At 43.4% G+C, this 27913-nt stretch overlaps 1 protein-coding gene across 2 annotated transcripts in view; it reads left to right on the top strand.

The window, feature by feature from the left end:
• The window catches only part of LOC140914687 (uncharacterized), a 147956-nt gene that overhangs the window by 42807 nt on the left and 77236 nt on the right, over positions 1 to 27913 (top strand). The window contains exon 2 of one of the 2 annotated variants that reach the window (XM_078853785.1): positions 16673 to 16729. The exons of the other annotated variant lie outside the window; for it this stretch is intronic. The gene's annotated coding sequence lies outside the window, so the exon portion shown is untranslated. The remainder of the gene's footprint in view (positions 1 to 16672; positions 16730 to 27913) is intronic. 2 annotated transcript variants of the gene reach the window in all.

The raw sequence follows: 27913 nt of genomic DNA, 5'->3' as shown, positions 1-27913 counted from the left end.
CACCATTATCATAGCCTTGTCCTCTAATGTTCATTACGGATGACCCCATTTGTTTTAGTTAATCAAGGAGAGCTTGAAGAAGTCCAAAACCTGTCGTGTCCTCTACGTCTAAAAATGTGATAAATGATTCCTTAACTGTAATCTGTGCTGAATTGTTAATGTCGACAAATCTCACGACTAACGACATCTGTTCTTCATGATTTATGTCCGGAGTGCAATCTAGAATTACGGCAAAATATTTTGCCAAAGTAACCAATGAAACAATTTTATCTCTCACTTTATCACTCATTAGCATGATCAGTTCATTTTGAATTCTTGGTCCTAAATAGTGGTCATGTATTTCATTTTCAGTTACTTTTCGGAGATGTTCACTCATCACTGTGTCCTTTCAATTTTGTGTCCTTAAAATTGAAAGGTGGATAAGGAATTGGTTAACAGGGAGGCTACAGCGGGTCCAACTGAAAGGTGAACTGTCAGGCTGGAAGGAGGTTACCAGTGGAGTTCCTCAAGGATCAGTTTTGGGACCAATCTTATTTAATCTTTTTATTTCTGACCTCGGCACAAAAAGTGGGAGTGTGCTAATAAAGTTTGCGGATGATACAAAGCTGGGAGGTATTGCCAATTTAGAGAAGGACAGGGATATCCTACAGGAGGATCTGGATAACCTTGTAAACTGGAGTAATAGTAATAGGATGAAATTTAATAGTGAGAAGTGTAAGGTCATGCATTTAGGGATTAATAACAAGAATTTTAGTTATAAGCTAGGGACTCATCAATAAGGAGTAATGGAGGTGGAAAAGGACCTTGGAGTATTGGTTGATCATAGGATGACTATGAGCCACCAATGTGATATGGCCATGAAAAAAGCTAATGCAGTCTTGGGATGCATCAGGAGAGGTATTTCCAGTAGGGATAAGGAGGTTTTAGTTCCGTTATACAAGGCACTGGTGAGACCTCACCTGGAATACTGTGTGCAGTTCTGGTTTCCCATGTTTAAGAAGGATGAATTTAAACTGGAACAGGTACAGAGAAGGGCTACTAGGATGATCCGAGGAATGGAAAACCTGTCTTATGAAAGGAGACTCAAAGAGCTTGGCTTGTTTAGCCTAACTAAAAGAAGGTTGAGGGGAGATATGATTGCTCTCTATAAGTATATCAGAGGGATAAATACCAGAGAGGGAGAGGAATTATTTAAGCTGAGTACCAATGTGGACACAAGAACAAATGGATATAAACTGGCCACCAGAAAATTTAGACTAGAAATTAGACGAAGGTTTCTAACCATCAGAGGAGTGAAGTTTTGGAATAGCCTTCCAAGGGAAGCAGTGGGGGCAAAAGATCTATCTGGCTTTAAGATTAAACTGGATAAGTTTATGGAGGAGATGGTATGATGGGATAACATGGTTTTGGTAATTAAATATTCATGGTAAATAGGCCCAATGGCCTGTGATGGGATATTAGATGGGGTGGGATCTGAGTTACAGGAAAGAATTTTCTGTAGTATCTGGCTGATGAATCTTGCCCATATGCTCAGGGTTTAGCTGATCGCCATATTTGGGGTCGGGAAGGAATTTTCCTCCAGGGCAGATTGGAAGAGGCCCTGGAGCTTTTTCGCCTTCCTCTGTAGCATGAGGCACGGGTCACTTGCTGGAGGATTCTCTGCTCCTTGAAGTCTTTAAACTACGATTTGAGGACTTCAATAGCACAGATATAGGTGTGAGGTTTTTTGCAGGAGTGGTGGGTGAAAGTCTGTGGCCTGCATTGTGCAGGAGGTCAGACTAGATGATCATAATGGTCCCTTCTGACCTAAATATCTATGAATCTATGAATCACTGTGTCAAATTTTCCCAGCAGTTGTACAAGGCCCCCAAAATTTCCATTTTTGGGCTGGAATAATTTCTCAATGCTTCCTCTAAAAGCAAGATTGTTTGTTGATAGATATTCTACAATAGATAATAGACATTCAAGAACATGACGCCAATGCTGCTTCTCTGACTCCAGCAATCTTTGATTTTGGGCATCAAGAGTTGTCTAATTTTTAACCTTACACTCAGCTCACGCCATTTGTGCATACTTTCAATGTGGTGTTGTGCCTTTTCATGTTGTGGTAATATGTGACTAAGATTTTTCCAATCATTAATACCCATGGTTGCTATCTTAAAATTGCAACTATTGAAAAGCTTGCATGGGAAACAAAATACAGCATCCTTTCATTTAGAGTACACAAGCCACCGTCTGTTGACAATTTCACCATTAGAAAGTCTTTTGTAGTAATTGTTTTCTGTGAATTTCCTACCTCTGATGTCTTTAGGATATTCGAGACCTTTTATTCTCCCAGGGCCATTCTCAAGTATAATGGCATGGAATTCATTGTTTAAAGATTGTGGCCATGTGCCAATGTCATCTATATCCCATGCTAGTAGAGTTTCAACTGTTGTAATTTCTTGTTTTGTGTCTGCATCTGTTTCAAATGATTGTTCTGTGTGTTGTTGCATTTCTTGAGCTTCGCCTGCATAAATATTTTCTTCGGCAGTTACTTGATGATCTTGATCAACTTCGTTTTTTCATAATGTACAAACTTAAGTATAGAACCCTTCTGTGCTTGTACAGCTAATCCTATTTCATCTTTCCGTTTTCTTTTTTGTGACCCAGAAAGTTTTTTTCTATACGACATAACTTATAAGGGTGTTTTTTAAAGAAATAACTGTTTAAAATATCAGATTATCAGAAGTATTATTTAAAATAACTAATATATGATAATCGTGAGTCTGTGACTTTGAGCTAGAGTGAAGACACCTCACAAGGCGCTCCTCCCTGACTGAGACACATTGTTGGAAACCCATGTCATTTTTACAAAGTCACTTTTTAGTTTTAAATGTATAGTGGGGTCAGTCTTAATGTTAGTTACAACTCTATATCAACCTTATACTGTAAATAGATCAATGGCATTATCCAGTTTAATAAGCTGGGTTTCCAAACAGTGGCAAAATATAACCCTAGTTTTACTCCTCGGTAAAGCACAAAGTGACCAAAATGAAGTCAGCACAGAATCGTCTCATCTAGATTAAGGCAGCACAGAACTGTTACAGAAGTCCTATTCTGCCTTAGTTTTGTTTGGAAAGACATTAGCACTAGCAGCATATTTTGGGCAACAAGATAAATCACTGCCTCTAAAATTCCATCAAAAACTGACATTTTCACAACTCTAGCATGATCTGCTGCACAGATTCTTCACAAGGAAGTGTCCCTGGCGTTTTTAACTCATATTAATCGTGTATTTACTTTATGAAAGTTGGACAAAACATTGTGAAAACGTAAGACATTGGCTGCCCAACTTCTGGGCTGGCAAAAGCTATGCTGACTCACTGGGAAAAAAAAGCAAGAGAATCTTAGTACAACATATGGTCACTCTATACACTAGTAAGGAGATGATCATATTACAGTTGTTGGAGGGCTCTATTTAGAGGTAACAGGGCTATAGGAAAGCCAGTCAACATTTTTTGTTTCTCTGATGAAAACTGGCCCACTCCCTGCCCCAAACCAAACTTGTCACAAATAATTGTCAACAACTTAATTTTCTGTTTTTGGCTAAGATATTGATTTTTTTTTTATTGAAAAAGGTGTTAAATGACAATCTAAATGGCAACACAGTACTGCTTTCATGATTGGCTCACTCACGCCCCAGCCTGCTGGTCCAACAGCTGCAGTAGAGGAGGAGATGGGTGGAAACCTGCAGTACCCCAAAATCCACCTCTTGGGGGGCAAAGTAGCAATAGCAGCAGCAAACCCTCAGGTCCAATCACACACCAGTGGGCACCACTGCCAGCCCAATGGACCATGGTGAAGTTAGCACAGCATCTGATCTCAGGGACAGGGCACCTACGGAGCCACAGCAGCTCATCCTGCCCTGCGCAGCTCCCCCCCAGATGTGATGGATCACTGCCAGCCCAGGGGAGAGACGCGCTCCCCAGCTAGGGTGACCAGATGTCCTGAGTTTATAGGGCCAGTCCCGATATTTGGGGCTTTGTCTTTTATAGGCACCAATTACCCCCACCTAGGGTGATCAGACAGCAAGTGTGAAAAATCTGGACAGGGGGTGGGGGTTAATAGGAGCCTATATAAGAAAAAGACCCAAAAATTGGGACTGTCCCTATAAAAGTGGGATCCTACCCCAAACTGCAGTCTGATTTTTCACTCATGCTCTCTGGCCCAGCCAGCTGCCTGTGACCCTTCCAATCCTGGCTGGCTGCCCAGGAATGAGTTACTTTCACTTTCATTCCTCAGCACTGCAGCCAGTCAGCCCCTGTCCTCCCCTTCCCCTCACCCAACCCAGCCCTGTGGGAGGGGAGGGGGGGGGTGCTCCATGAGGAGGGGGAGAAGAATGGGCATTATGGGGGGGGGCAACAAAGGATACTGCAACTGCCGAGCCTGCCTCACCTCTCGCCAGGGGAGAGAGTCACACTCACAGGTCAGTTCCTTCCACCACCCTTTCCCCCACCCCTTCCCAGAGACCCCAGCAGCCAATCCCCTCCCTCAGACTGTGCTGCATTCGGCTCTCTCTAGGACCTAGCATCCCTGCTCTTACATGCTCCACTGCTTCCCCTCTGTCTGGACTCCCGGCAGAGTAGTACCCTAGGCGGCTGCCTATTCTGCCTATGGCTAAGGATGGCGCTGCCTATACAGGAAGGCTGGGCTCCAGCTAAACCAAAGTGGATCCAGACTGCTGGCACTTAACATTAAAAAGGTTGCAGAGCAGTTTTTAAACTAAGAGATGGGGGAAAGCCAATTGCTGCAGAGGCGCTCGTGGATCGGACAGAGAATCATAGAATCATAGAATATCAGGGTTGGAAGGGACCCCAGAAGGTCATCTAGTCCAACCCCCTGCTCGAAGCAGGACCAATTCCCAGTTAAATCATCCCAGCCGGGGCTTTGTCAAGCCTGACCTTAAAAACCTCTAAGGAAGGAGATTCTACCACCTCCCTAGGTAACGCATTCCAGTGTTTCACCACCCTCTTAGTGAAAAAGTTTTTCCTAATATCCAATCTAAACCTCCCCCACTGCAACTTGAGACCATTACTCCTCGTTCTGTCATCTGCTACCATTGAGAACAGTCTAGAGCCATCCTCTTTGGAACCCCCTTTCAGGTAGTTGAAAGCAGCTATCAAATCCCCCCTCATTCTTCTCTTCTGCAGGCTAAACAATCCCAGCTCCCTCAGCCTCTCCTCATAACTCATGTGTTCCAGTCCCCTAATCATTTTTGTTGCCCTTCGCTGGACTCTCTCCAATTTATCCACATCCTTCTTGAAGTGTGGAGCCCAAAACTGGACACAGTACTCCAGATGAGGCCTCACCAATGTCGAATAGAGGGGAACGATCACATCCCTCGATCTGCTTGCTATGCCCCTACTTATACATCCCAAAATGCCATTGGCCTTCTTGGCAACAAGGGCACGCTGTTGACTCATATCCAGCTTCTCGTCCACTGTCACCCCTAGGTCCTTTTCCGCAGAACTGCTGCCTAGCCATTCGGTCCCTAGTCTGTAGCTGTGCATTGGGTTCTTCCGTCCTAAGTGCAGGACCCTGCACTTATCCTTATTGAACCTCATCAGATTTCTTTTGGCCCAATCCTCCAATTTGTCTAGGTCCTTCTGTATCCTATCCCTCCCCTCCAGCGTATCTACCACTCCTCCCAGTTTAGTATCATCCGCAAATTTGCTGAGAGTGCAATCCACACCATCCTCCAGATCATTTATGAAGATATTGAACAAAACCGGCCCCAGGACCGACCCTTGGGGCACTCCACTTGATACCGGCTGCCAACTAGACATGGAGCCATTGATCACTTCTGTTAGAGGAGACTTCTGTTAGAGGAGAGTCTATTGATAGAGATTCTCTAGGTTTTAGTCAGGAGGAGGGGATGAAAGAGGACAAAGTGTGGGCCAGATCAGACGAGAAACATTCCCATAAAGAATCTGACACATCAGAAAAGGGCAGACAAATAAACAGTGACAAGTTTTTAAAGTGCTTGTACACAAATGCTAGAAGTCTAAATAATAAGATGAGTGAACTAGAGTGCCTCGTGTTAAAGGAGAATATTGATATAATAGGCATCACAAAAACCTGGTGGAGTGAGGACAATCAGTGGGACACAATCTTTCCAGCGTACAAAATATATTGGAAGGACAGAACAGGCCGTGCGGGGGTGGGGGTGGGGGAATGGTACTATATGTGAAAGAAAATGTAGAATCAAATGAAATAAAAATCTTAAATGAATCCACATGTTCCATTGAATCTCTATGGATAGTAATTCCATGCTCTAATAAGACTATAACAGTAGGGATCTATTATCGACCCCCTGACCAGGACAGTGATAGTGACGATGAAATGTTAAGGGAGATTAGAGAGGCTATCAAAATAAAGAACTCAGTAACAGTGGGGGATTTCAATTATCCCCATATTGACTGGGTACATGTCACCTCAGGACGAAATGCAGAGACAAAATTTCTCGATACTTTAAATGACTGCTTCTTGGAGCAGCTGGTACAGGAACCCACAGGGGAGAGGCAACAATCTACTCCTGAGTGGAGCGCAGGATCTGGTCCAAGAGATAACTATAACAGGACCGCTTGGAAATAGTGACCATAATATAATAACATTTAACATTCCTGTGGTGGGCAGAACACCTCAACAGCCCAAACTGTGGCATTTAATTTCAGAAAGGGGAACTGTGCAAAAATGAGGAGGCTAGTTAAACAGAAATTAAAAGGTACAGTGCCTAGAGTGAAATCCCTGCAAGTTGCATGGACACTTTTCTAAGACACCGTAATAGAGGCTCAACTTAAATGTATACCCCAAATTAAAAAACACAGTAAAAGAACTAAAAAAGAGCCACCGTGGCTTAACAACCATTTAAAAGAAGCAGTGAGAGATAAAAAGGCATCTTTTAAAAAGTGGAAGTCAAATCCTAGTGAGGTAAATAGAAAGGTGCATAAACTCTGCCAAATTAAATGTAAAAATGTAATAAGAAAAAGCCAAAAAGGAGTTTGAAGAATAGCTAGCCAAAAACTCAAAAGATGATAACAAAATGTTTTTTAAGTCCATCAGAAGCAGGAAGCCTGCTAAACAACCAGTGGGGCCCCTCGACGTTCGAGATACAAAAGGAGCATTTAAAGACAATAGAGTCATCACGGAGAAACTAAATGAATTCTTTGCTTCAGTCTTCACGGCTGAGAATGTTAGGGAGATTCCCAAACCTGAGCCATCTTTTGTAGGTGACAAATCTGAGGAATTGTCACAGATTGAAGTGTCACTAGAGGAGGTTTTGGAATTAATTGAGAAACTTAACAATAACAAATCACCGGGACCAGATGGCATTCACCCAAGAGTTCTAAAAGAACTCAAATGTGAAATTGTGGAACTATTATCTATGGTTTGTAACCTGTCCTTTAAATCAGCTACTGTACCCAATGACTGGAAGATAGCTAATGTAATGCCAATATTTAAGAAGCGCTCTAGAGGTGATCCTGGCAATTACACACCGGTAAGTCTAACATCAGTACCGGGCAAATTAGTTGAGACAATAGTAAAGAATAAAATTGTCAGACACATAGAAGAACATAAATTGTTGCGCAAAAGTCAACATGGTTTCTGTGAAGGGAGATCGTGTCTTACTAATCTATTAGAGTTCTTTGAGGGGGTCAACAAACATGTGGGCAAGGGGGATCCAGTGGACATAGTGTACTTAGATTTCCAGAAAGCCTTTGACAAGGTCCCTCACCAAAGGCTCTTATGTAAATTAATTTGTCATGGGATGAGAGGGAAGATCCTTTCATGGACTGAGAATTGGTTAAAAGACAGGGTAGGAACAAAGGGTAGAAATAAATGGGAAATTTTCAGAATGGAGAGGGGTAACTAGTGGTGTTTCCCAAGGGTCAGTCCTAGGACCAATCCTATTCAACTTATTCATAAATGATCCGGAGAAAGGGGTAAACAGTGAAGTGGCAAAAGTTTGCAGATGTTACTAAACTGTTCAAGATAGTTAAGACCAAAGCAGACTGTGAAGAACTTCAACAAGATCTCACAAAACTAAGTGATTGGGCAACAAAATGGCAAATGAAATTTAATGTGGATAAATGTAAAGTAATGCACATTGGAAAAAAAATCCCCAACTATACATACAATATGATGGGGGCTAATTTAGCTACAACTAATCAGGAGAAAGATCTTGTAGTCATCGTGGATAGTTCTCTGAAGATGTCCATGCAGTGTGCAGCAGCAGTCAAAAAAGCAAACGGGATGTTAGGAATCATTAAAAAAGGGATAGAGAATAAGATGGAGAATATCTTATTGCCCTTATATAAATCCATGGTACACCCACATCTTGAATACTGTGTACAGATATGGTCTCCTCATCTCAGAAAAGATATACTGGCATTAGAAAAGGTTCAGAAAAGGGCAACTAAAATGATTAGGGGTTTGGAACGGGTCCCAGATGAGGCGAGATTAAAGAAGCTAGGACTTTTCAGCTTGGAGAAGAGGAGACTAAGGGGGGATATGATAGAGGTCTGTAAAATCATGAGTGGTGTGGAGAAAGTGAATAAGGAAAAGTTATTTACTTGTTCCCATAATATAAGAACTAGGGGTGACCAAATGAAATTAATGGGTAGCAGGTTTAAAACAAATAAAAGGAAGTTCTTCTTCACTCAGCGCACAGTCAACCTGTGGAACTCCTTGTCTGAGGAGGTTGTGAAGTTTAGGACTATAACAGGGTTTAAAAAAGAACTGGATAAATTCATGGAGGTTAAGTCCATTAATGGCTATTAGCCAGGATGGGTAAGGAATGGTGTCCCTAGCCTCTGTTTGTCAGAGGGTGGAGATGGATGGCAGGAGAGAGATCACTTGATCATTACCTGGTAGGTTCACTCCCCCTGGGGCACCAGGCATTGGCCACTGTCGGTAGACAGGATACTGGGCTAGATGGACCTTTGATCTGACCCAGTATGGCTGTTCTTATGTTCTTGTTTGCTAAAATAAATAGTCATGACAGATGGTTATAGTAGAAGACACAACACACATGCATGTGGTAGGGGCTTATTTAGCTGATATTGTGGTATCATTTGTGGCCCTCATTCGAAAAGCTCTTATAGAGCAGGCAGCAACCATTTGGCACAGGCACATGTCCGTACCTGTTGGAGCTGAGTGAATAATTTTCACTAAAAAGAGCAGTAGAATTCAAATTGCCCTTATTTTCTGTCCATAAATGGTGATCAGACAGGTACTTCAGCTTACTTATTCAAAATCTATTCCTGAATTTCTTCATTAAATACATTTTGCTCTATACAGGTAGTTCATTGTGAGTATTCAAAGCTTGTGGAGGGGTGAGCTTCAGAGCTCATGTCTGTTTCTGAATTGATTGCTTCCTAGCTAATCAACATAGTATGTCTTGTGAATGGTGAAATCCAACATATGGCTGGAAATAAGTTTCTTCAGCCACGTGTGATTGTCTTTCCCGCATGGAGTAGTTGCAGTATTGCATGTTGACAGACTTTGTCCTGAAACACTTCCTGGTATGCCTGGTGTGCTACCATCCGCCAGGCAAGTTCCGATGTTAGTTAGTAGCTGGTGGGTCCCAAACAGATCCTTACCCACTGTCTCCAACTACTCCATGCCTTTCAGAATCCCTAGTAAGGTAGCTTCCACATCTTACTAGTCCCAGCTTCTGTGGAGCCATATCCTCCTGGTGACTCTCTCCTGAGCAGGAGGTAAAGAGCAGCAGCAGAAACAACCTTAGCAGATTGATCACATAAGATACGAGTCCTTGTCATACATGGCTGACTTTGCTCAGAGCCCTGTTAAATTTGTCATGCTGAGTGAGACAAGATGGGTGAGGTAATATCTCATAGTGGAACAACTTCTGTTGGTAAGAGAGAAGCTTTCTCTCGCCAACAGAAGCTGGTTCAATAAAAGTTATTACCTCACCCACCTTGTCTCTCTAGTATTCTGGGACTGACATGGCTACAACTACACTGCATACAACAATCGGAATTTGACTCTCTCACAGGTTGGCTTTCAGAGCTGCCCCCCCCAGGGCACTTACTAAGTTTCTGTACCTTTGTCTGGTCTCCCTTGTTCCAGACTCCCCTTTTAAAAGCCATATGATCTGTGCACTGTGAAAGACACATGCTTGTTAGGTTTCAGAGTAACAGCCGTGTTAGTCTGTATTCGCAAAAAGAAAAGGAGGACTTGTGGCACCTTAGAGACTAACCAATTTATTAGAGCATAAGCTTTCGTGAGCTACAGCTCACTTCTTCAGATGCATATCGTGGAAACTGCAGCAGGCTTTATATATACACAGAGAATATGAAACAATACCTATTCCCACCCCACTGTCCTGCTGGTAATAGCTTATCTAAAGTGATTTCCAGCACAAATCCAGGTTTTCTCACCCTCCACCCCCCCACACAAATTCACTCTCCTGCTGGTGATAGCCCATCCAAAGTGATAACTCTTTACACAATGTGCATGACAATTAAGCTGGGCTATTTCCTGCATAAATCCAGGTTCTCACATCCCCCCCACCCCCATACACACACAAACTCACTCTCCTGCTGGTAATAGCTCATCCAAACTGACCACTCTTCAAGTTAAAATCCAAGTTAAACCAGAACATCTGGGGGGGGGGGGTAGGAAAAAACAAGAGGAAACAGGCTACCTTGCATAATGACTTAGCCACTCCAAGTCTCTATTTAAGCCTAAATTAATAGTATCCAATTTGCAAATGAATTCCAATTCAGCAGTTTCTCGCTGGAGTCTGGATTTGAAGTTTTTTTGTTTTAAGATAGCGACCTTCATGTCTGTGATCGCGTGACCAGAGAGATTGAAGTGTTCTCCGACTGGTTTATGAATGTTATAATTCTTGACATCTGATTTGTGTCCATTTATTCTTTTACGTAGAGACTGTCCAGTTTGACCAATGTACATGGCAGAGGGGCATTGCTGGCACATGATGGCATATATCACATTGGTGGATGTGCAGGTGAACGAGCCTCTGATAGTGTGGCTGATGTTATTAGGCCCTGTGATGGTGTCCCCTGAATAGATATGTGGGCACAGTTGGCAACGGGCTTTGTTGCAAGGATAAGTTCCTGGGTTAGTGGTTCTGTTGTGTGGTATGTGGTTGTTGGTGAGTATTTGCTTCAGGTTGCGGGGCTGTCTGTAGGCAAGGACTGGCCTATCTCCCAAGATTTGTGAGAGTGTTGGGTCATCCTTTAGGATAGGTTGTAGATCCTTAATAATGCGTTGGAGGGGTTTTAGTTGGGGGCTGAAGGTGACGGCTAGTGGCGTTCTGTTATTTTCTTTGTTAGGCCTGTCCTGTAGTAGGTAACTTCTGGGAACTCTTCTGGCTCTATCAATCTGTTTCTTTACTTCTGCAGGTGGGTATTGTAGTTGTAAGAAAGCTTGACAGAGATCTTGTAGGTGTTTGTCTCTGTCTGAGGGGTTGGAGCAAATGCGGTTGTATCGCAGAGCTTGGCTGTAGACGATGGATCGTGTGGTGTGGTCAGGGTGAAAGCTGGAGGCATGCAGGTAGGAATAGCGGTCAGTAGGTTTCCGGTATAGGGTGGTGTTTATGTGACCATTGTTTATTAGCACTGTAGTGTCCAGGAAGTGGATCTCTTGTGTGGACTGGACCAGGCTGAGGTTGGTGGTGGGATGGAAATTGTTGAAATCATGGTGGAATTCCTCAAGGGCTTCTTTTCCATGGGTCCAGATGATGAAGATGTCATCAATATAGCGCAAGTAGAGTAGGGGCTTTAGGGGACGAGAGCTGAGGAAGCGTTGTTCTAAATCAGCCATAAAAATGTTGGCATACTGTGGGGCCATGCGGGTACCCATAGCAGTGCCGCTGATCTGAAGGTATACATTGTCCCCAAATGTGAAGTAGTTATGGGTAAGGACAAAGTCACAAAGTTCAGCCACCAGGTTAGCCGTGACATTATCGGGGATAGTGTTCTTGACGGCTTGTAGTCCATCTTTGTGTGGAATGTTGGTGTAGAGGGCTTCTACATCCATAGTGGCCAGGATGGTGTTATCAGGAAGATCACCGATGGATTGTAGTTTCCTCAGGAAGTCAGTGGTGTCTCGAAGGTAGCTGGGAGTGCTGGTAGCGTAGGGCCTGAGGAGGGAGTCTACATAGCCAGACAATCCTGCTGTCAGGGTGCCAATGCCTGAGATGATGGGGCGCCCAGGATTTCCAGGTTTATGGATCTTGGGTAGTAGATAGAATATCCCAGGTCGGGGTTCCAGGGGTGTGTCTGTGCGGATTTGATCTTGTGCTTTTTCAGGAAGTTTCTTGAGCAAATGCTGTAGTTGCTTTTGGTAACTCTCAGTGGGATCAGAGGGTAATGGCTTGTAGAAACTCGTGTTGGAGAGCTGCCGAGCAGCCTCTTGTTCATATTCCGACCTATTCATGACGACAACAGCACCTCCTTTGTCAGCCTTTTTGATTATGATGTCAGAGTTGTTTCTGAGGCTGTGGATGGCATTGCGTTCCGCATGGCTGAGGTTATGGGGCAAGTGATGCTGCTTTTCCACAATTTCAGCCCGTGCACGTCGGCGGAACTTCAAATCCAGACTCCAGCGAGAAACTGCTGAATTGGAATTCATTTGCAAATTGGATACTATTAATTTAGGCTTAAATAGAGACTTGGAGTGGCTAAGTCATTATGCAAGGTAGCCTGTTTCCTCTTGTTTTTTCCTAACCCCCCCCCCCCCCCCCAGATGTTCTGGTTTAACTTGGATTTTAACTTGAAGAGTGGTCAGTTTGGATGAGCTATTACCAGCAGGAGAGTGAGTTTGTGTGTGTATGGGGGTGGGGGGGATGTGAGAACCTGGATTTATGCAGGAAATAGCCCAGCTTAATTGTCATGCACATTGTGTAAAGAGTTATCACTTTGGATGGGCTATCACCAGCAGGAGAGTGAATTTGTGTGGGGGGGTGGAGGGTGAGAAAACCTGGATTTGTGCTGGAAATCACTTTAGATAAGCTATTACCAGCAGGACAGTGGGGTGGGAATAGGTATTGTTTCATATTCTCTGTGTATATATAAAGCCTGCTGCAGTTTCCACGATATGCATCTGAAGAAGTGAGCTGTAGCTCACGAAAGCTTATGCTCTAATAAATTGGTTAGTCTCTAAGGTGCCACAAGTCCTCCTTTTCTACATGCTTGTTAATAGATTAAGTGGCTTATAGGAACTGTTGAGCATCCATGTTCATTAAGGTGGGGAATTGCTGGTTTCATACTTGTACTGGGAGAGGCCATTTCTCCACTCTCAGTTCAGAGCCTGAATCATCCACTTTGAACTTGTCTCTTTGCTACAGCTTCTTCCTGTGTGACTGCCCTATATGGAGGTGCGGGGTGGCTTCAGGCTGACAGTTCTCTGCTGAAATGGAAGAATCCAAGTTCTTAGGTTATGAACAGGACATTCCTGTGAAGGAGTTATTAGCTTAGAGGGCTGTCAACTCTAATGTTTTCTTTGCGGGGTTCACCTGTCCTAGTTTGCTAGGGGTTTCCACCTTCAAAACCAGCAGATCCAAAGTGATTAGCAGGGGCCTCATGCCAGTTGGATCCCTGACAGCACAGCTCCTACCAGAGGAGCACTGCCAGGGAATCTCTCAAAATCCACTGCCCCACAACTCCTTAGAAGGCAACATGGTAAATTAATGCAGAAAGGATCAGTCTTAATTTACTCATTCACCCTGGAGTTGCATGGAAAATGCTGCAGAAAGTAGCTCTGTTGAATGACCGGTTAAACCAGAAGTGTATTTGTCCCTATGTCCTTGGGGGATTTAATTCTGTCTGGTCGCTGTGGACTCAGGTTCTTAACATGTGTCTAGCTTCATTCAGGCTTGTATTTGCTTTGCTTTGCTTTGCTGTCTGAGTCTTCTTGTGGCTTCTATTGCAATATGGGAGTGTGTTTTAGAAGGAAGAGTGATCAAGTGATGTAGCAGAGGCTGAGGAACTAGACCTCTTAGTTCTTTTACCATCTTGCTCAGTCATTCTGTGAGACTTTCGGTAAGTCTGTTTGACCTCTTGCACTTCATTTTACTATACTGTATATATAACACAATTACTTCCAGGGCTTCTAATGTTCTGATTAGACACTATGTAAATGCAAATCCTTATGGGAAAAGCTGCCCTCTTTAAGGAACACCCACTCCTAATGCGCACACACTTTAGAGGAAAGCTTTACACTATACCGTAAAGGCAACCATCCTGTAGATCTGATATAACAGAGGTGCAGCTGCTCATACCTTGTTAATTCAGGACATCATTGTTTCTGTTACAAAGCCTATTTCCTGGAGTAAATTACTTAGCTGTAAAAAGCAGTCTCGACTGCAGCTAGAGCTGGTTACATACTTCAAAAACTCTCCTTCAAACAGTTTGAATTTTTTAAAAAATGAGCTTCCATGATTGCCTTTGCATTTGTTTTCTACTAATAGTTCATCAAACTAATTCACTCTGGAATGTCTTGTCAATTTTAAGCAAATATTGCAGAAGAATGATGAAAAGCAAATTTGGAATCGGTAAGCACAACTGCCTCCGAAAATAGATTCTAATAGTGTCACTCTTCCAATCGGAGGAGAGAAGCCATTCCAGGAGTCTACATATTCAAAATTCAAGTAATTTTGAGTATCCAGTATTTTACAATGAACTGCTCAGGAAACAGCTACAAGCTAAGCTTTATTTGTGCAGATTATTCATTGTCTAATTTTGAATGACCAGATCTTGGTTTTTCTGTCTCTTCACAGAGAAAATGTGATTGGAAATGTGAAATTCATCCAGTAAATTCTCTGAAATTATTCATATCTTAGATTCTTATCAAATATGGTGAATACAAGAATTTGGTGCAGGAGGAGGGAGTCTTCTATCCATACAGAGTGAAGCAGGGGCAGTAACAGTGGAAACTTCTCCACAAAACTTACTTAATGTCTCTGAACTAATGACCTGGAGAGATTGTCTGCATGACTGAGAGATTACTCCAGCTTCCATGTCATTCATGAAAGATGCCTTTCACATGTAGAGTACATCACTGTGCTCTCTCATGGTCTGTTATGTCATCTTGGGCTTCAGTAACAGATGTTAACATGTCATTAATGTCCAGTTGGATAAGATTCATTACTTACCTAGTATTTTATCCTTCACTTAATTTTTCTAATGGATTTAGTTGCAGAGTATCTTCAAGAATAAAGAAAAGGAGTACTTGTGGCACCTTAGAGACTAACCAATTTATTTGAGCATGAGCTTTCGTGAGCTACAGCTCACTTCATCGGATGCATACCGTGGAAACTGCAGCAGACTTTATATACACACAGAGAATATGAAACAATACCTCCTCCCACCCCACTGTCCTGCTGGTAATAGCTTATCTAAAGTGATCATCAAGTTGGGTCATTTCCAGCACAAATCCAGGTTTACCCCCCCACACACAAATTCACTCTCCTGCTGGTGATAGCCCATCCAAAGTGACAACTCTCTACACAATGTGCATGATAATCAAGTTGGGCCATTTCCTGCACAAATCCAGGTTCTCTCACCCCCTCACCCCCCTCCCAAAAACCACACACACAAACTCACTATCCTGCTGGTAATAGCTCATCCAAAGCTATTGTAGGGAGAGTGGTCACTATTAGATGAGCTATTACCAGCAGGATAGTGAGTTTGTGTGTGTGATTTTTGGGAGGGGGGTGAGGGGGTGAGAGAACCTGGATTTGTGCTGGAAATGGCCCAACTTGATGATCACTTTAGATAAGCTATTACCAGCAGGACAGTGGGGTGGGAGGAGGTATTGTTTCATATTCTCTGTGTGTATATAAAGTCTGCTGCAGTTTCCACAGTATGCATCCTATGAACTGAGCTGTAGCTCACGAAAGCTTATGCTCAAATAAATTTGTTAGTCTCTAAGGTGCCACAAGTACTCCTTTTCTTTTTGCGAATACAGACTAACACGGCTGTTACTCTGAAACCTGTCTTCAAGAATAAAATGGATCTTGCCTTTGATTGTTGCTGTAATCTGCTTGTGATGCAGAATTCCACTAGTTGCACTTGGGAGCTGAAGCATCACTTTTTGCATAGGATAATAGTCTGAGAAATTAGTTTGAAAAGGTCCTGTCCCACAATTGCTAGCTTAGGGCTTTTCCCTACAATATATCCTCAATTGTTTTCTCTAAATGGTATGTCATGTGCATGCGGCAGAACTGACTGGTGCCAAAGGAATGAATGATTAGACCCTTATTTTCAAGTGTTACCAATTTGCAATGAAGTGAGCTGCTGCTCAGTAACTTCTGTACATTATGCTGCTGTACTAGTCTAATAATCCTTGTAGTGTAAACTGTTCAAAATATGCAGAATTGCCATTTCTAATGAGAACAGCCTGGAAGAAATGTGGAACTTCACAATCATGCTGATTGATCCCTGGAAATGTCCCTGGATATTTATTTTATCTTTCCAGAATGACACAGAACAAACATAGACTTTGATAGTAACAAGCAGCATTCATTTCTTTAAGCTACATTGAGTTCTGTTCATTAGGTTAAATATGTCTATGGAAATTCATCTGTTCTCAAGTGCTCTTTAGTGTGACTGTGAACTAAGATTTTCTGTTTTCTTAACAGATTTCCCTCCCCTGGACAGTAACACAGTTGGACTCTAGAACATCAAGGGTACTAAAAGTATGATCTCTGTCTTGGCCAGTGCTGGTGATTGAATCTACATAACTGAAAGCTTGAGTTTCTGCCACTTGAGCTCAAGAGCCAGGTTTTGTGTCTACATGGGTTGTAACAGATTCACATCCTCTGGATCATCTAGACTAGAGAGAGAGAGAGAGTCATAACATTCATTGACCAGTGGATTACACAAATCTGCCCATAAACTGAGCACCCAAGGCAAATCAGGTCTCTATTCCACAGCAGCTAATGTTTCAGTTTTTGAAAGGCTCACGTGCAATTGTCCGTATGGCTATGCTGCACTGCAGCCATGCAAAAGTCACCTGGTTTAGTGTTACACCTATGTTGCTTTTAGGGTGGGAATAGGAGTAGAGACTAACCTGTAGTAAACAAATTATTGATGAATTGTGCCTTCTCCCTATAAGCAGAAACCCTGAATAGGCTGAGATTTTTCCTGTGCAAAACTGTTTGATGGCTCCTGCAAATTTAGTTTACTCTCATTTGCTGTTCAAAACTTGAGCTTCTTAGTCTGAGATCACAACTCGCATGCTATCATTTCTGTTCCTCTATGGATGATCTGACTTGTCAGGTGGGGAACAAATTTTAAAATTTACTTTCTCAGAGTATTCAAGTGTGTGTATTTATTTGCAAATATTCAAACTACTAGAACTCAGCCATCCCAATATTGGTAGAAAGGTCCAAGGCAGAAATAATTTTTTAAAAAAACTTGAACACATATTGGTGGTGGTGTTGTGTAGTGCTCACTCACCTGTACTGGAGTACATGCAAGGCTTGCTGGTTTTGACTTCGGGAACTGTTTTTGGAGGCAGAAAGTCCAAGCAAACACAGATTCAATGGACTGGACCAATAAAAACCCAAACTGAAAGTTTTGCTGTAGCTCCTTTGAAGTGAGGTGGCAGAGTTGAGCACATGTTGGTACATACCTGAAGGGAGAGTGGAAGAATATGCCATGGTATAGGGTGCCATTAGCTCCTTTCTACCATGTGTTTGGGCTGCCAATTTTACACACAAGCAACAGTGTTGTGAGTGCTTGATGCAAGTCTTCCCAAACAAGCTGCTGTAAAACTTCACAGCATTTGACAAAATATAGCTTGTTCCTTTCTAGTTTCCCTCGTATGGGAATAAGCAGACCTAAACCAGTACAACTGTGTCCACACTAGAGAGGTTAACTGTGTTAACTATATGGCTATAGTTAGAGTGGTAGAACTTTTAAGGGTAGACAAGCCCTTTGACTCCCTTTGCTTTCCCCTTATGAAGCTGGTATTGCACATTGCGAAGGGAGCAGAGGCAGGTTCTGCCCCTTGAATGGGCTGCATTTTAAGGGATGCACAAGGGGAACAATTTATTCCTTTTAAAAGTTTTTAGATGTATTCACAGAATTTGGCAGGTAGCTCCCTGAGGGCCAGGGTGAGGGAACTCCTAGGACTCTCCTCCCATGCTGCTTCCCCTGAATTATGCTGCTGACACCCTTGCAGTAATCCTCTTGGCTTCGAGCTATGTTCTAGCACCTCCAAGTGGTTCATGGCAAACAATGCCACTGGCCTGTGTGGAGCTGGGTACCACCCCCCAAGAGCTATATAGAACAAGTAAGTGTGTGTGTTTCTTAAGACACAGAGCTTGAGATGAATGTTGTGACTTGTGAAATACCAAGAGTTTTGTGGTAGTTTTCATAACCATATATACAGTCTACATATTTATTATATTGTGGTAGCACCAAGTCCCATTTATTGCCACCTTCTCTCCCCCCCCCAAACATGCACAGTGGTCGCTGCCCCAAAGAGCTTACAGTCTAACTATAAGGCAAGGTGAACCCAGTAAATAGATGTGAGGAGCAAAAGGTAACAGTGAGACAGTTCTAAATAATAATATACCTTCCATTTCTGTCCATAGCTATTGGTCAGTATTAGATGTCAATGACTTTTTTACACTATTAGATGTAACTTGCTCACTTGTTAGAAAAGGGGTTGAAAAGGACAAGAACCATTGCAGGAAAACCAGCCATTTGTATTTTGGCAATAAATGCAGTTTATTAGGGCTGTTAAGGGATTAAAAAAATTAATCACGATTAATCGCACTGTTAAACAATAATAAAATACAGTTCAAATATTTTTGATGTTTTCTACATTTTCAAATATATTGATTTCATTATTAACACAGAATACAAAGTGTACAGTGCTCACTTTATATTTATTTTTATTACAAATATTTTCACTGTAAAAAACAAAAGAAATATTTTTCAGTTCACCTAATACAAGTACTGTAGTGCAATCTCTTTATCATGAAAGTTGAATCTACAAATGTAAAATAATATACAAAAAAAACTGCATTCAAAAATAAAACAATATAAAACTTTAGAGCCTACAAGTCCACTCAGTCCTACTTCTTGTTCAGCCAGTCTCTCAGACAAACAGGTTTGTTTACATTTGCAGGAGATAATGCCTGCTTCTTGTTCACAGTGTCACCTGAAAGTGAGAACAGGTGTTTACATGTCACTGTTGTAGCCAGTGTCGCAAGATATTTGCTTGCCTTATGCGCTAAAGATTCCTATGTCCTTCATGCTTCAACCACCATTCCAGAGAACGTGCATCCATGCTGATGACGGGTTCTGCTCGATAACGATCCAAATCAGTGTGGACTGATGCATGTTCATTTTCATCATCTGAGTCAGATGCCACTTGCAGAAGGTTAATTTTCTTTTTTGGTGGTTCTGGTTCTGTAGTTTCTGCATTGGAGTGTTGCTCTTTTAAGACTTCTGAAAGCATGCTCCAAACCTCATCCCTCTCAGATTTTGGAAGGCACTTCAGATTCTTAAACCTTGGGTCGAGTACTGTAGCTATCTTTAGAAATGTCAGATTGGTACCTTCTTTGCGTTTTTTCAAATCTGCAGTGAAAGTGTTCTTAAAATGAACAACATGTGCTGAGTTATCATCCAAGACTACTATTACATGAAATATATGGCAGAATGTGGGTAAAACAGAGCTGGAGACATACAATTCTCCCCCCCACCCAGGAGTTCAGTCACAAATTTAGTGAATGTATTATTTTTTTAACGAGCGTCATCAGCATGGAAGCATGTCCTCTGGAATGGGGGCCGAAGCATGAAGGGGCATACTTTCAGATGACATTGTAAATAAGAAATGGGCAGCATTATCTCCCATAAATGTAAACACATTTGTTTGTCTTAGTGATTGGCTGGACGAGAAGTAGGACTGAGTGGACTTGTAGGCTCTAAAGTTTTGCATGGTTTTGTTTTTGAGTGCAGTTGTGTAACAAAAAAAAATCTACATTTGTAGGTTACATTTTCATGATAGAGATTGTGCTACAGTACTTGTATGAGGTGAATTGAAAAATACTGTTTTATTATTTTTACTGTGCAAATATTTGTAATAAAAATAATAATATAAAGTGAGCAGTGTACACTTTGTATTCTGTGATGTAATTGAAATCGATATATTTTTAAAATGTAGAAAAACATGCAGAAATATTTAATAAAGTTCAATGGATATTCTATTGCTTAACCGTGCAATTAAAACTGTGATTAATTGCGATTAATTTTCAGAATTACTTTTTTTGAGTTAATAGCGTGGGTTAACTGTGAGTAAATCAATAGCCCTACAGTTTATAAAACCACCTGTCAGCTGTTCATTCCCCAGCCTGCCTGCTTTTCTGTGAGTGTGTCAGTATGAAGACATGGTTGCTTTCTGGTTTAGTGATATTCTGAGTTGATGGGAAATTTTGTCGTGACAGGTTTTTTTCTGGTAATTCTTCTACAATTGGGTGTAAATCTAGGCAAAACCAGAAAGGTATAGGATCATAACAAGCGTAGAGGATTCGGTTGCTCTCCTCTGTCAGAAGCTGAGCTTGTGAGTGCCGTAAATGATAAGGGAGGGACTCGGTGTTTAGTGAGTGTCTATTGTTGCCCTTTTTTTTCTGAATGCTGAAATTAAAGGAGAGCAAAGGGTGAAATATAAATATAAACACTTGACTGTGATTTATGTCTGCAGGCACAATGAGTTCACTCTTAGCGCTGACTGTGGGGAAGGAACCCATCTCATTGTCTGAGGCTGGTGCTCCACCTAGGGGCAACTCCTTAAATCTGATAGTGTAGTTGGGAGGCAGGGGGAAATATGGTTGCTCCCAAAGCTCTAGGACAGGTCATGGTTTCTTAGAGTTACAGACTTACAGTAGAACCTCAGAATTACTCAGACCTCGGGAATGGATAACTCTGAAATGTCCGTAACGCTGAACAAAACGTTCTGGTTCATTTGAAAGTTTACAACTGAACATTGACTTAATACAGCTTTGAAACTTTACTATGCAGAAGAAAGATGCTGCTTTTCCCTTTTTTAGTAGTTTACATTTAATACAGTACTGTACTATATTTGCTTTTTCCGGGGGTCTCTGCTGCTGCCTGATTGTGTACTTCTGGTTCCAAATGAGGTGTGTGGTTGACCAATCAGCTTGTAACGCTGGTGTTTGTAACTCTGAGGTTGTAGTGTACTTAAACTAGAAACAGATTTAAATAAAAAAGTTGGGATTCCCTCAAAGTCTGGTTACATTTGGGTCAGTTTTGGTTTTGGCCAATCTCTGATCCATAAATTATGGTAAGTAGGTGCCTCCCCTTCAACAAAGAATCTGACAGAATTTAAGGAAGGACTAGTCCTATCTGCTGGGGACTTGATTGAATCATCTACCCAAGTGGAATAAATCCAGAAATGAGATGATTGATTCATCTACCCAAGTGGAATAAATCCAGAAATGAGATTATTTTGCAGTCTAGCTACCTTTGCTCATCAGAGGTGTGGGGAGGAAACTTCCATCATGTTGGCTTTACCCCCTCCCCCTTTTTTAAAAAAAAAAGTATCCCCTTGTGTTCACAAATCTCCAAATTGAGCTAATTCCCCAGATCTTTCATTTTATGTTCAAGAGAGGCATTATATTCAACAAGAAAATGGGGTTGTGTTTGCAGAGACGCTTATTAACCGCATCACTTGCTTTGCTTAGTGGTCTTCTCCCAGGCATGTACTCTTTGTCAACCCACCCAAAGGGACTCATGTAGAATCTGTTTTCTGCTCCATATACATCAAAGCCATAGAGAGTCTAATCGAATTAGAACAGAATGTGCTATGTGCGCTTAAATTGGAGATGTTGATGACCCCATTTCATTTCTGTTGTTGGACTACTTGGGGAGTGCACGCTCCCTAGCTTCTGTAGGCTGAGCTTAGTACACACACCAGGGGCTCCTTGCATTCATCCGTTCTACTGCACCAGCTCCATGTGTGCCACCCTCCCATCCTCCTTCATTTCCTGCCAGGGATTCTATGTGCACCCTCATTTCCCTCGTCCTCAATACCCACCATTCCCCTGCCGTTAACGGGGTCCCCCAGTTGCCCCGCTGACAGGAGTTGTGTGTCCCATTGCCCCCCACCACCACCACATGGCGGGGGCTATATGTGGTCCTCCTTCTCTCATCCTCCCTGCATGGCAGGGGCTCTGTGAACCCTCATTATCCCATTTGCCCCGATGATAGGGGTTCTGCCTGCCCCTTCCTCCTCCCCCACAGCAGGGTCCCTTATTCTTCTCCCCTCATGCCAGGGGCTGTGTGCACATGCCCAGTCTCCCTCCTTCCCTTAGGCCACTATTCTAAAATGACATGAAATGTATCTCTTGTTTCTGTTAAGTCACAATTGTAAAATGGTACCTTGGTTACTTCCAGAGTTAGAAGCAAGAGCTATTTATCCAGCTGGAAAGCTAGAAATTTCCCCTGTCTGAAGGAAATATGGGACCTTAAGGTATGTCTACACTTTGAGCTGGGGTATGGTTCCCAGCTCGAGGAGACATATTCACACTAACCCTGAATCAGCAAGCGTGTGAAACATAGAGCGTAGCTGGATGAGCCATGGGAGGGGCTAGCCACCGCAAGTATGTGGGCAGGATCGTAGTCCCATCCCATCTGCTGCCATGTGCTAGCCGGATCAGAGCTAGTGCAGGTGTGTCTTCTCGAACTGGGGAGGGGTCTCACCCTTAGCTCAAAGTATAGCCATACCCTAAGTCTACAATTGATCCAAGTCTGAATATTGTTTGTCGAGTTCTTCTGACCAATAGACTCAGAGCAAATTTTGTGGCAAATCCATTTTAAATAAATGAATGGCAGCTGTTTTAAAGCAGCTCATTGTTTTGGAAAGTTGGAGGTAGTCCTGGTGGAGACAAACTACTGTGCAGAATGCAGCAGAGATGATCAAAGGTGCACACTGAAATGCAGTTTTTCATATGGCTCTGCTGTTTTGTATGGATATTACCATTGCATATGAGCGTGTTTAAAAAACAATAGATACACAGTAGTTTGTCCTGGGTCACCGGAGTTGACCAGCACTCTCGGGGATAAAGGAGTTTGAAGAATAATTTAGGATTGTTAAGGTTCCTTCCCCGCTCTGAACTCTAGGGTACAGATGTGGGGACCTGCATGAAAACCCCCTAAGCTTATTTTTACAAGCTTAGGTTAAAACTTCCCCAAGGTGCAAACTATTTTACCTTTTGCCCTTGGACTTTATTGCTGCCACCACCAAGCATCTAACAAATATATAACAGGGAAATAGCCCGCTTGGAAACGTCTTTCCCCCCAAAATTCTCCCCAAACCTGACATCCCCTTTCCTGAGGAAGGCTTGATAAAAATCCTCACCAATTTGCATAGGTGAACACAGACCAAACCCTTGGATCTTAAGAACAGTGAAAAAGCAATCAGGTTCTTAAAAGAAGAATTTTAATTGAAGAAAAAAACTGAAAGAATCACCTCTGTAACATCAGGATGGTAAATACCTTACAGGGTAATCAGATTCAAAACATAGAGAATCCCTCTAGGCAAAACCTCAAGTTACAAAAAGACACAAAAACAGGAATATACATTCCATTCAGCACAGCTTATTTTATCAGCCATTTAAACAAAACAGAATCTAACACATATCTAGCTAGGTTACTTACTAAGTTCTAAGACTCCATTCCTGTTCTGTTCCCGGCAAAAGCATCACACAGACAGAGAGAGCCTTTGTTTCTCCCCCCCTCCAGCTTTGAAAGTATCTTGTCGTTTTGGTCAGGTGCCAGCGAGGTTATCCTAGCTTCTTAACCCTGTACAGGTGAAAGGGTTTTTCCTCTGGCCATGAGGGATTTTAAAGGTGTTTACCCTTCCCTTTATATTTATGACAAGGATTTTAAAAATGTCATGGCTAGCAGCACTGGTGTCTCTGCATGTTAGGTCTCTTTTTGGAACAGCTGCAAACTCCACAACTAGAGGGACACTTTGATTTATTATGGTTTGGTTGTTTCTCATATTTTAGTTTAAGTAAGGTTAAACTATTGTCAGGCCTTCAACATAGGGAGCCCAGAGCGAGAGATTTGCAGGTTAGCTCTGTGGATTACCAGGAGTTCAGAACAGGCTTTGTGCTATGAAATGTGGGGAGATTATGTAACACAGGTAGAAGGCCAGCAGCATTTCCCAATGCAAAGGGCTCTATGCTGCATATTGGTTGACTGGTTTCTGGTGGTCAGCTTGTGTTGGTACTGAAACACAAATGGAAATAGGAGGAGGAAAATAACAAATGTAACAAACAAAAATTACTTTCCAAAAATTTTAGATCTGGTTAGGATGGACACCTCACTCCATTTTCAATAAATGATGAAATTGTCCCATGGGAATATTTAATTGGAAATGCTTCAAGCTATCTTGCTGGAATTATGTCACTGAAAGGGCATCAGATTCAAAAGTGTGGGTGTCCATGATTGATGAGTCTTGCTGTTTGTTTAATCTCTGGAACGTCTTCCCAGATTAGGCGACTCATGGGAGGGACACAAAAGGGGGCATCAGCTAAAGGGGCATGTGACCTCCCCATGTGACCCCTCCCTGCCCCCAGCCCGGGGCCCCCATGCTCTCACCGTCCCCTCTCCATCTCACATTTGCCTCTGGGGGGGCCTTGGTCCTCCCACTGTGCCAGATACAGATTTCTGAACTGCAGGGCTTGGCGAAAGAAGCAGAATGTGTGGCCCCACACTGGCAGCTCCTCTGGCACGGCTATACTGCTCCCAGCCCTTCCACGCGGCTGCAACTCCTGGGGTCTGTACAGCCCTGCCGGAGAACAGGGCTGGGGGCGGTACTGGAACAGCTGCCCTGGAGGAGCTGCCAGCGCAGGGCACTGGCTCCTGGGAGCAGTGGCCGCACGTTTGGCTCCTTTCGCCACAGGAGTTCCCTGCTAAATGTGCCCCCTCCCCAGGCATCTGCGGAGGAGCATGTGATCCTTTTTGCCCCTCTCATGCATCGCCTTTCATACTTCTAGGTTTGTAGTTTGAATCCTTCTGTGGCAATTTACACTTACACCAGTCATAGTCTCTTTTACATACACATACATCTGATGAAGTGAGCTGTAGCTCACGAAAGCTCATGCTCAAATAAATTGGTTAGTCTCTAAGGTGCCACAAGTACTCCTTTTCTTTTTACATATTTTTCTGGTCGCTTGATGGAGGAATAAGGTCCTAGCAGTCTATTGGACGTTCTTTGTCATCCAGTACTAGTAAATTACACACACAATGCATTCAAACAATTTTGAGCCACAGTTAATGCGAGGTGGAAGCAATTAATTAGAATCCCATTCCATCTAGAACATTGGCTTGTGTGGCTCCGAACCAAATTTTGCTCCTCTCTTCTTTATAGTTACAAATCTTTCGTTAACAGGTTTGTCTGAGAGTTAATTCAGAGACTGAAATCAAGGCCTCTTTCAAAAGTTTTTCCTAAATGCTTTTAAAAGACAATTACATACAAAGTTGCTTAATATCAGTCAGTTTTTAAACTTCCCTGTGATCTGGGATGTTTTTCTTTTTTTTTTTAATTTAGTCATCTGTGTCATTGAGACTGTTTATGTTTTGTTTTTTTCTTAATGTTGCAATTTGTGTAAATAAGTGCAAATTGTACTTGACTTGTAAGGTTTTTGCCTTGATTCATATTTTTTCTGAAGCTTTCTCTTGTAAAGCTGGAGTTCTTGACATGCCATAGAGCAGGGATGGCCAAACTTCCTGACCCTCTGAGCTGCACACGATAATCTTCAGACATTCAAGAGCCTGAGGCACCTACCAGGGCCCAGGGTTTCTGCCCTGTGGCAGGGTGGTGGGGCTAAGGCTTCAGTCCTGTGGGAGGCACCTGCTGGAGCTTGGGACTTCAGCAAGAGCAGAGCCCCAGCAGGTGTCTCCTTTGGGGCTGAAGCCCTAGAACCTCCCCTCTGTGCCCCCCCCCCCCGACCCCGCTTGGCAGAATCCCCTAGCCCCACCATCCCATTGCAGGGCAGAATTCCTGAGCTCCCCTCCCTGCAGTCTGATACGTGGAGAAAGGGAGGCAGGGGGGGCTCCACGAGCTGCACTTTAACTGTAAAATGTGGCTCGTGAGCCGCTGTTTGGCCACTCCTGTCAAAGGATTTAAACAGGATGTGCTAAATTCTGTGCTGCTTCACACTTTGTGCAATCCCAATAGCTCTGATGGCTTTGCAAGGTGTATATGCCAGGGTGAAATTTGGACCCATGCATTCATTAATGAACATTCCATATTTGTGTTACGCATTACAGTCTAGTCTAGGTTGGTGGTCAGGGTCGTTTTTAGGCATATGCAGCATATGCAGCTGCATAGGGCACCCGAAAATTTGGGATACCACTGGGACAGCAGGGAAAAGCAGGTCGGCTCCCACACACCCGTGCACGCTGCCGTCTCCTTAGGCAGGGGCCATATTCACTGGATGCCGGCACCAAAGAGACCTTATTTTTCTGTCAGACTTAGCAGAAGCTGCTGTTGGTACCAGGGCCGGCTCTAGGCACCAGCAAAACAAGCAGGTGCTTGGGGCGGCACATTTCTAGGGGCGGCATTCCGGCGCCGGCCATGCCACCCCTAGAAATGTGCCCCCGCCGCCCCAGCTTGCCTCCGCTCCGCCTCTGCCTGCTCACCTGAGCACGCCGCCGCCGCTCCGCTTCTCCCCCCTTTCTCCCTTCCAGGCTTGCCGCATGCAAAACAGGTGTTTTGCGCAGCAAGCCTGGGAGGCAGGGAGGAGAAGCCGAGCAGCAGCGCGCTTGGGGGAGGCGGCGGCGGAGGAGAGCTGGGGCGGGGAGCGGTTCCTCTACCCCCCAGTTACTTCTTGCGCTCCCCCCTGCTCACCTCCGCTCTGCCTGCTCCCCTGAACATGCTGCCTCCCCCTCACCTAAGAGGGAGTGGGCAGAAGGGGAGTGGCGGTGTGTTCAGGGGAGCAGGCGGAGTGGAGGTGAGCTAGGGCGGGGGGTTGCGGTGGGGGAGCTGTGGGAAACAATGGGTGGGGGGCGAAATGTGGCACGCCCAGGGGAGAAGGCGGGGCCAGGGATTTGGGGAAGGAGTTGGGAAGGGGCGGAGTCGGGGGGGCGGGGCACAGCAAGGAAAAAAAGGGGGGGCAGCCAAAAAATTTTTTGCTTCAGGTGGCAAAAATCCTAGAGCTGGCCCTGGTTGGTACCTTGGTGGTGGTGATAAGAAAGAGAATCTGTTGCTTTCTAACTCCTTGGCATCTATAGCAGCACCAAAGGGTAAAAGTCTGAACATACGGTTCTAATGTGAGCTTGAAAGGAGAGCAAGATTGGGTTAAGTGTCTGAATTGCACTTTAATTCCGTTATTAGAGCTGGTGCATCTTCTTCCCACCTCTCTTTTCCTAAGGTCCATTTCTTTCCTTCCCACAGCCAAGAGCTACAGTAAACCTCATATAGCAGAGTCAGGAACGAAGCACCTTCTGTTGCCTCATACTTGCTGTGCCGACACTTCCTCTGCATACCGCAAACAGCTTTCTAGAGAACATCTGGTTCTCTTTGCTTTAGTGACTAAGGATCATAAAAATGACAGAATCCTTAATGAACCTTACTGTGTTAAACTCCACCCCCCTCCTGCTTCACTCATAAGCCTGAGCATTACCCATGGCTGAAGCAGCTAATCCAATATTGAGCATTTTTTATTCTTGCGTGCATTATAAACATGAAGTCCAACAACCCTGAGTTGTTTATCCCCACTTAAAATACTTGGCAACTGAGTCAGAAGTCATGACTTGCTCAAGGCCAGAGATGGGATGAAAACTGGGAGTTCACAGCTCCCAGTCCTGTGTTCAGATCATGCCCTTGCAACTGTAGA

The sequence above is a fragment of the Lepidochelys kempii genome, chromosome 7 (genome assembly GCF_965140285.1).
Source record: "Lepidochelys kempii isolate rLepKem1 chromosome 7, rLepKem1.hap1, whole genome shotgun sequence".
Classification (NCBI taxonomy): domain Eukaryota; kingdom Metazoa; phylum Chordata; order Testudines; family Cheloniidae; genus Lepidochelys; species Lepidochelys kempii.
Note: the sequence above shows the minus strand (reverse complement) of the source record. Positions and strands in the feature narration are given on the sequence as shown.